This window comes from Mytilus californianus, unplaced genomic scaffold, assembly GCF_021869535.1.
Source record: "Mytilus californianus isolate M0D057914Y unplaced genomic scaffold, xbMytCali1.0.p SCAF_6, whole genome shotgun sequence".
NCBI lineage: Eukaryota > Metazoa > Mollusca > Bivalvia > Mytilida > Mytilidae > Mytilus > Mytilus californianus.
Genome location: NW_026262712.1, coordinates 41801276 through 41811998, shown reverse-complemented (window position 1 = coordinate 41811998; position 10723 = coordinate 41801276). Strand labels below are relative to the sequence as shown.

The following is a 10723-nucleotide window of genomic DNA, read 5'->3' as shown; positions in this document are numbered from 1 at the left end:
ATATATTTGGTTATCTCCCTTAATCTAAAAGTACTTACGATAAAGGTACGAAAATTAAAATCGTTGGCTTTAACATAACGTTGTATGTGTTACAGACAGCATTTTTGATTAATTAATTCATTTTTATTAATGCAGCTACCTTGACGTCTTTGTTGAATTTGAATATCATAAATATATTCTAGCTTCTATGAAAAACATATTATTGTAATCCAATTGCAATTGAATGCTCAAACAGTATAGCTAAAACTGACTATTGCACTCATGCCACATCTTCTTATATCTATTACAAAAGCGCTTTGATAAATATTCAGGGTTAGAAGAAATTAATAGTAAATTCAGTTGGTACTTTCACATTCATGTTTTGTATTTTATTTAGTTATTGTTATCGAAAAAAACATTATATGTATTTGCACATATTCTTGATAGGTAGCATATGAAGATGAGGGGAGAAAGTGACTGCAATCTTATTGCAACGATTGAATGGCACTTTCTTGATCTGGACATGTGTTTAAAGTCTTTCCAATCATGGAAAATGAAAAACGGACTAAGGAAGAACGTAAAGATTATGTAAAACCATAACTTTAAAAATGTTTTATAAAAAAAAAGTTGTTTTTATTTTGGTGGAGGGGGGAGATTTAGATGATGTCACACTTTTCACTGATAATCTGCCTACCTAGCTGTGATATGAAAACGGAAACTCACAGAACTTCAAAAATGCATGAAATACTGACTTTTACAATTGGCACTCTGAAATTTATAAACTGTTACCAACGCCATTAAAGTAAACCAGATACAATCAATTGGTATTGTCCATTTGGTGATCACATCTACCCTATATTTATAAAACTAAAGAAGATTATGATTAAAGCAGTTGCCAGACTTTTGAAATTATTAAAATAAGTATAAAAGGCCTCGAAAACCAACGCATGTTATATTAAATTTTACAAGCCCTGAGATTGTTATTTGCATATTAATTGCATATTATACGATTGTTATCCCAAACAGTATTGCATAATATGTTTACCTGAATTCACTAGTTCGTTTGTTGAACAAATTGAATATTAAATACATTGATCTATTACAGGTGAAAATTATACGTGGCAACCTCACAACAGTGTCGACTGCTAAATTGAGTCTATAGATAAGGTAATTGGTTTTATCATTGTCTTTGCGCTTTAAACATGTTACAACATTTATTTTTTGCAAATATCTATTTTTGTCTTAATTGTTCCTCGAATGTTTAATTTGCGGATAACTACATTATTTCAAATTCAAACGTAAATTACCGTACATTACGTTTCTCTTTATGAATGTAATGCATGTGTCTTTTGGTTTGCTCTTCCGTCTGTTCACCCGTTTCACAATGGTTTCATAATTATGGAGCTACTCCATCATTTTTTGTTATGTTACTCACGCACTCAAAGTTGTGTATTATGTAGCTCTATTATTGTGCACAACATTCAAGACATGTGCACTTTCAATTTTCCGTAATATGTAAAAATGTTTGAAATCATGTTTGAATGATTAAGAATATGACGGTGATAATCATTCATTAATAAATAAAATCATTTATTATTTTTCTTTCAAATTGCAGAAAAATTGATCCAAATTTGCCAAATTGTAAAAAACAAATTTAAATCACCCCGACTGACTATACCTATACATTAAACATTTCATTATATGCTGTTTCTAACAAAAAAGAAAACACAATCATGTATGAGTAATCCTTATGTTTGCTGGTTGTTATGTATCTAATAATAATACTCTGTCATCATTTCTATAGAAATATAAACCTTGATTCGTAATTTCAATTAAGTAAAGGATGTTCCGTCGTTTTACCTTGAAAACACTTCTTATTTTTCGAATTGTATACGTCAGGCATGGCTTGTTTGTCCAATTACTAAAATGTTTGTAAGCCTCAAAGACAGAATGTTTACCAACACTTTTATAGTTTTTCTTTGATGCTATATCGAATGTGCATTTATAGTATCAACATAAGGAGATCTGGTATGATAGCCAATGAAACAACTATTCACCAAAGACCAAAGGATACTGATGGTCAACGTACGGCCTTCAGCAAGGATAAAACCCCATACCGTATTGTGCGCTGTAAAAGGCCTCGGAAGCAACCAAGAAATCCTCAAAATGTTATATTAAAGTTTACAAGCACACTGAAGTTTTATTTACATATGTTACGATTGTTATCCCACGAATTAAAACACAAGTTTTACATAATCCGTTTACCTGCATATGTTTGTTGATTTATTTAACCATAATGTTAAACCAATTGCATATATAATACAATTATCTTCTACAGGTGAAAATTATCTGTGGCAACTTCACAACAGCATCGACTGCTAAATTGAATTCTTAGATAAGGTAAATTCTTTTATCTTTGTGTTTGCTTTAAACATGTTAAAATATTTGTTGGTGCAAATATTTATTGTCTATCTTTAATTTCGTCAAATGTTCAATTACAGTACTTGCAACCATAGGCGTTACTATTTTAGCAATCAATCAGCGGTCATCGATCAGTCACCGATCAGTCAAGTTCGCGTCAAACTCGCGTCACCAATCCGTCAGACTTATAGTAAAAATATTTGACTGATCGGACGGATCAGACGGATCGGACGGATTGACCTTTCTGGCAGATTGAACTCTACTACGTCGCATGATGAACTCATACAAATTACGGAATCTTAGTTTCGTTTTATTTAATCAAAATGGTGCCATAGAAAAAATACGAAATGTTCAAGTACACAAGCTCATCATTTTTTTATTAAATTTTCAGCAAAGTTTTGAGAATTTAATAAGAACAGAATACGCGGATAAAACTAAATTTAAATATTATTATAAAAAAAATGGTGTTTTTTAATTTTATTTAGGTTATATATTTTTTTTAAACCCGAAGAGTGCTAAAACGGTGTTAATCGCGATTGTTAATTCTTTATTTTCGGAAAATGCTCTGACAAATGAAATGAAATGATCATTTATTGCAAATTTCTGTGTATTATTTTCAATATTTCAAAGTATTTTTATCCTAATTATATCAAAATTCTTATAAAGAATAATATCTGGAGGCATTTAAAATAACTTATTACAAATAACATTGCTGAACTTTGTATAAAAAGAAGAAATATTGGTAATTTTAAACAATTCGAACAACATTTTAGTATATTTCCTCTGATATTCATTTAAGTTTGTAAAAAACAACCCATTATGCTGTAAAAAAAGTAAAAAATCCAATAGCGCGCAATAAGTTCCATTAAATTGAAGAAATGATTGCATTCTTATTGAAGAAAAACAAAAGTTTATGCAGGTTTATCCTTAAATTATTCACATTTTATACAAAATTACTTACCTTAAGACATTTTTACTGACTGATTGCAATTGACGTTGCATTATTTCTGATATAAAAGAAAAAAATATTTGCATTTTAAAACAACGCCAACAACAATTTAGTATCTTTTCCCTGAAATTCAGCATGTTTTATTAAAAACAACCAATCCTGATGTACAAAAAGTACTGAAATCAAATGACGGTTCATAATTTTTATCAAAATAAAGAACTTATTGCATTCGTATCCATCGCAAACAAAAATTTAAGTATTAATCTTATATTTGAAAATTCTTATAAAAAAAATCTTATCTTGAGGCCTTTTGAATAACTAGTTACAAATAACATTGCATTATTTTTATCAAAAGAAGAAAAACTAGTAATTTTAAACAATGCGAACAACATTTTAGTATATTTGTCCTGATATTCTTTTAATTGTATGAAAAACAACCAGTCCTGAACTACAAAAAGTAAAAAATCCAATGGCGCGCAATAAATTACATTAAAATGAAGAAATGATTGCATTCTTATTGAACAAAAACAAAAGTTCATGCATATTTATCTTTAAATTATTCACATTTTATACAAAATTACTAATCTAAAGGCATTTGTAATGACTGATTGCAATTGACGTTGCATTATTTCTGATATAAAAGAAAAAATATTTGCATTTTTAAGCAACGTCAACAAAAATTTAGTATCTTTTCCCTGAAATTCAGCATATTTTATGAAAAACAACCAATCCTGATGTACAAATGTACTTAAATCAAATGGAGGTTCATAATATTTAATTAAATATAAAAATTATTGCATTCTTTTTCAACGCAAACAAGTTTAAGTATTTTTATCCTAATTATATTAAAATTCTTATGAAAAAAAACTTATCTTGAGGCCTTTAGAATAACTAATTACAAATAACATTGCTGAATTTTTTTTATAAAAAGAAGAAATATTGGTAATTTTAAACAATGCGAACAATATTTAAGTATCTTTCCTCTAATATTCATTTAATTTTGTGAAAAAACAACACTTTATGATATAAGAAAGTAAAAAAATCCAATGGCGCGCAATAAGTTCCATTAAAATGAAGAAATGTTTGCATCCTTATTGAACAAAAACAAAAGTTCATGCATATTTATCCTTAAATTATTCACATTTTATACAAAATTACTTATCTAAAGGCATTTGTAATGACTGATTGCAATTGACGTTGCATTTTTTTTGATATAAAAAGAGAAAATATATTTGCATTTTTAAGCAACGCCAACAACAATTTAGTATCTTTTCCCTGAAATTCAGCATATTTTATTAAAACAGCCATATTTCAAATTCAAACGTAAATAACAATGCATTGCGTTTTTGTTTTATGAATGTGATATTGTAATACATGTGTATTTTGGATTGCACTTCCGTCTGTCCACCCGTTACACAATAGTTTCATTATTATGGAATTACTCAGTTAAATGTTTTGTTGTTTACTCATGCACTCAAAGTTGTATTCGATGTATTTTATCTAAGGTACCGATAGAAACCAACAACTGAAAAGTGTGGGTGCTGTAAAGTTACTTTAAATTTCGAGAGTAAGAGGCAATATTGGAACATGTTTGGCTCCCTCTTCAAATAACGAAATATTAAAAGTATCGATAAACTTTAAATATGAACTTCCGAAAATAAAACAAAGACTGTGTTGGTTGTTGTGTCATATATACATTGTGCTTTATCTTACAAATTAACATGAACACAGCTTGGTTATTTGATTAAATACTTGTTAAATTTGAATGATGAAATAATACAAATAAAACAAAAATTGCTTTGTGCTCACCAACAGCCTAGCAACAAAATGGTAGGTGATTAACCATTAATGCATGTGTTTTTTTTTTAAATTTCAAGTACTTTAGCAATATATTTATACAATAGCTGAATGCATTTATGATGATGTGCTGTCACCCGCTAATACTTTTGCTACAATGTATTATGCTTCTTATTACCTAGCTTATATATTTAACTTAGGAAATCGTGTAATGCTTCGTTGGCTCGATGACAAACCTCTATACTAGATTTGTTTTTACAATGACTACGCAGGTTCAACATATCCATATCTTTTATATTTCACTATATTGGCAAGTCGCATTATTCTAAAAAGTCCCTTAACAATTGGCAAAATCAAAAGCTCGAACACATCAAACGATTGGTAAACAACTGTCATATTCCTGACCTGGTACAGGCATTTCCATCATGTAAAAGTTGTGGATTAAACCCGGGTCTAAAGCTAACTTAACCTCTTACTTGTATGATAGTTGCATAAAATTCGATTATATTGACAACAATGTGTGAACAAAACAGACCGACATAATAGGTAAAAATGTCAAAAATATGGGTACAGCAGTCAACATTAATCTCAATCACTATAAAAACAAACAAATATGTCAACAAAGAAAAAAATATGACACATAGACCAAGCATATACGCAAAAATGAAACACAGTAATACAAAAAAGGACCACAGCACAAAAACACAATAGCGGGATGTACAAGTACCGAGACACGCCTAAAGGACAATACCAAAAATGAACCAAACAGTAAACGTTAATAATTTACAAGTAAAAGAACACTATAACACGTAATTAAGATGATAAACAACATCAATTCCTAGAATCTATTCATCAAGACCATCATGTATTATTTGTGAAGATAATACGGAAAATGTATCAACCAGATCTTGGTATCAATTTATTATTTATCATTGGTATCTATTATATTAAGAAAAATAGAAAAACAATTGTATAATACATGCTATATTCTCAAAGGAGTTCATGAATCATATTGAAAATGAAATATATCTAAATATGTCACAAAATATTTCTTAGTGATTAAAGAATTCTCATAATATGTTAACGATATTCGAAGTTGCATAGTTAACGGATAATCTGCCTATCAAGCTGTAGTAGCAAAACGGAAACTTAAAGGGCTAGAAGAAATGAATTTCACAATTGACACTCTGAACTTCACGAACTGTACAACACCGCTAAAGAAATCAAAATCACATTACAATGTTTTCTTTTAATTTGATAAGCACATTTATCTTCTCTTTATTAAACAAAAGTACATTTTCAATAACACAGTAGGAAGCATTTCGAAATTATTGAAAAATGTTAACTGGACCAAGGTGTATGATAAGTAGGAAACCAAACTTTGTATATATTGCATTGTTTACACAATAGCATATGGCTTGAAGCAATAAGAAAAAAAAACATGTACATATACATCCTCTTTGTGTCACCCTTTTCATTAACCGAAAGACCCCCAAGTCGATCGCTACCCTTGTCGTGGTCGGGGGGCTTGCGTGTCTGAGTGACTTCAAGAGCTATGCCAGCTGGAGCTTTTTCTCTTGGTAGGGCCTTCCATGCTTGACAGTTCGAATGGTAGAGGCCAGACTAAAGCGATCCGAACATCAAATGAGTTGCCCGATGTATCGAATAAATAATGGCTTTCCGACCCATTTACCGTGAGTTGCAACTCGTGTCGGTGGGCCGGGGTTCTGACGGGTTTCTTTTGTGTTTTGTAGTTTACTTCATCTTTTCCTGCTTTGGGCCTTACTTTACTCTAGACGGGAGGTCGGTAGACCCAGTTCGATGAATCAGCTTATCACGCCTTAACCTACAGATTCAACCATATCATCTCCATCTTATATTTTAAGAATTTAGTTTACAGCTTATCATTACCATTAGGTACCTTTAAAATTTGATTTTGAAACTTCTCTGACATTTTTTACCTTCAAGTCTTTTTAACAAAAACTAATAAAAGAATAAATTATATTATAGAAAAATATAAAATGGCACAAGTTAAGAACCGATTGATAAACAGAAAATGTACATACTTATAAATCTAGTGTACGGTTTATATTTCTGTTTTGTAGCAGATTTGTTTTTTATAGCACTATTGTTAACTTTTCATTTTAAAAACAGTACGAGACGCTTACTTGATTTTTAGTAATTGACCAAAAAGCTATGAAATAACGTACGTAACGAACAGACGTGTACTAATTACTGGTAGCAGTTTATAACATTTTCACTTCGATAAAAAAAATATGTAAATTAAGTAAATTAAATGTATTTGTACCATATTCATGATATTGTTACATTCAAAAGTCTTTGACTAAAGTGAATGACTGATAGAAATGCATTGATTGTATGGTATCGATCGTAAAATGAATATCCAGTGTCAAGTATAAAACATCGATGACCACTTAGATGTTCAACTGATTCTACAGAAATTAAGTTAGATTAGGTTCAAATGCAGTTCATTACGCTACAATTGTGACCATTATTCATATTTTTAAACATTTATGTCGAGGAAAAGACACAGGTGACATTGATACGCATTGATTTGTTCTAGCCCGATACGGCCAGCGTGTGTCGACAAAAGGTCATGTTTACCAGAGGACAATTGTTGTGAATCCGAGCCAAATTGACCTATGTTCCAACTTCACTCATGAATAAAGCGTGCTTCTGGAAAATAATCTCAAAAAATGAATTGTGCCTTGTTGTCCTGTGACTTTTTGTCCGTGACTTTTTGTCTGTAACTTTTTGTCCATGGACTTTCTGTCCTACATTTTGTTCAATAACCCAACATACTCATTCGAGATTGATATTTACTTCTTTTTCACATGTACGCATTAGTTATGAGTAAAGTTAGAACGAATGTAGAAAACAAGTTCACAGGACAAAAAGTCAAAGACAAAAAATCACGGACAAAATGGCATAGGACAAAAAGTCACAATTCAGTTTTTGAGATTATTTTCTATGAATACGAAAACACTTATTTAAAACAAAAACATTTTTGTATTTTTCTTGAACTATTGTATATATAAACCAACTTTGAAAACAAAATTAATTAAAGATAATCAATAATGATCAAATAATTGTTTAGAAAACAAAATGTCAAAGTAGCTTGGTACCCAAACGGCGTCATGGTCCTCAGAAATATATGGCACGTCATATTGTTTGTTCAATAGATTTTTTTATTTTTTTTTTGGGGAGACGGATTTATAATAGTTTTTCCAAACTTGTTTCCGAATCCCATATTTGAATTTCATGTAACATTGTACTACTGTATTGTTGTAATTTTTTATTAATAAATACTGTTTAAACTAAGAAATATATCATTTGCATGATTAAAGTTTAATGAATCTTCACTTATCAAGGCTATTGAACAACTGTAAAAAATATAAGTGTGATAAAAAGTAATTATTTCAAGATCTTTATCTAATATATTCAAACATCTGTCAACAATTAATTTGCGACTTTGTGTCCTGTGACTTTTTGTTCTATCAAATTTGTGACTTTTTGTCCTGTGACGTTCGTCCGCTTGTCGTTTAAAAGGGACCTCCTAAAAATTTGGACTGCCACAGGATAATGAGGGTATATTGGATAGGGACAGTAATGTAGCCTTGCAGCAGGCCACCTACGGACCCCTCAAAGAATTGTTACAAGGGTTCTTATCGTTCAGAGAGCATAACACTCTCTCTACACGAGGCATCGGATGTAACGTTCCCATTTTGACCGGACGTGACTGCGTACTTAATACATCCCGCACAGCCAAACAGAAATCAAAATATGCATGCTGTTGCTTAAACAAAACTGTTTTAAATGTTGAATTTAAGGAATTCTCTGATTTCAAAAAATACTTCTTTGTTTTTGCTTTCCATTGATATCATCCTGCATATCATGTACTATTGTTCGCTGAACATTCAACGATCATAAACCAGCATATGCACTTTAAAATGCAATCCATAGAAAAAGATAAATAAACCTGTTTTAAATTATGTACATTGGAAATCATGAATCGGTGTCGTGTTCGACTGATTATTCTTTAACCTATAAAATAGTCGTAATTGACTATTAATATTATTATTCTTTTGCATCTACGTAACTCTATATGCGTGTTTTTGCTTTACTTAGAAAGATGTGCATTATATTTTAATTCTATTTCAACAACATTTCCTTTTTCAATTTGCTACTCGTCTACAAAAAAAAAAAAAAAAAAAAATTATTCATTGTTTCATTTTTGCCATCGAAGTTCTTGTTAGATATGCATTTTATGATCTCTCAGGTAAAATATTAAAAAATTAATCCAGAGTTTTGCATATTTGCATGTATATGGACGGTTGTGAATTAAGGATTAGTTACTTTAAGGAAAACTCATTTCCCTGGATGGTAGTACAAACTTGTAGTTTATCTTTTGTTTGTCTTTTAATAAATTACAGTTTTAAGGAGCATTCTTCATCTTTTGCAAATGGATAAAGAATACGGATATAAAACTTTTCTTAATCTTATTTCAATTTGTAAATATAATTTGGTGTTTTTTTTTGTGCACACCGTAGATGAAAATTGTTTGATCTAATTTTTTTCAGAGGTCTGTCAAATCTTGGAAATATGATGTTCCCGGGAATCGCACGTTGCTATATAAAATTCTTGTAAAATTCAGAAACCTGCAGTACGGTCATATTTTATATTTCTCCATTTAAAAAGAAAGTGTAAAAATTAGAAGGCGAAAACGGGAAAAGGGAGAGGGTTGTTACACGACACGGTCTTCGCAATTTAATGTTGAACAAATAGAAACTATCTAACATTTTTTTTTCAAATATCGAATACACAACCAGGTCTCTAACGTTTCCATGTTTGCAGTAATATTTTTATTGATAGGTTTCTGAAGGCATTTGATTGGACATCATTTTAATGTAGGCGTGGTAATCTATCACTTTTATCTAATAAGCTGTCTTATAAAACAAACCTGTGTGCGATGATGCTTGAACACTGTCGACATAGTTAATTTTTTATAATGAATTGATCATCAAAAGGTCATTTCTACTGTGGGCTTGTCATATAAAAAATAGTCAACGCTTATATATTTCATCATTTTTTTCATTTTTGATAAATATATATATTATATATATCTTAAAAATAACAAAAAGTGATGAAAAAGGAATATTACTGTACATTTGATGGAAATTTAGACTAATTCACTAGCATGTAAATACAGATGAAGAAATAACGCCGAGTGTAGCGAGGATACAAAAAAAAAAATGATGAATTTATGCTTGAAATGATATATATTTCAATCAAAGGGGAAGCGTACGCTCTGTTCGCCCCCTAAATCCGCCACTGATATAGCAATTACGACAAAGTTAATTATCAATTAACAACTTTGTAAACCAAAATATAAATAAAAAGAGCGTTTTGTATTTCTTAAACTGGAACATTTTATAATATTTTGTGGGACATTGTAAATCTTAAATCAGTGTTTTTAAGTCATTTAAGATAAAAATAAATAAATAAATAATTGTGATTTCTGCCAAAAAAAAATACCTATTTTAGAATCACAAAATA

The 10723-nt window shown here is 30.0% G+C and overlaps 1 protein-coding gene across 1 annotated transcript in view; it reads left to right on the top strand.

Moving 5' to 3' along the window:
* The first annotated feature begins 1112 nt into the window (after nt 1-1112).
* The window catches only part of LOC127705656 (glucose dehydrogenase [FAD, quinone]-like), a 36604-nt gene continuing 26993 nt past the window's right edge, over nt 1113-10723 (top strand). The window contains exons 1-3 of the mRNA XM_052209985.1: nt 1113-1146; nt 2318-2379; nt 5165-5179. The gene's annotated coding sequence lies outside the window, so the exon portion shown is untranslated. The remainder of the gene's footprint in view (nt 1147-2317; nt 2380-5164; nt 5180-10723) is intronic.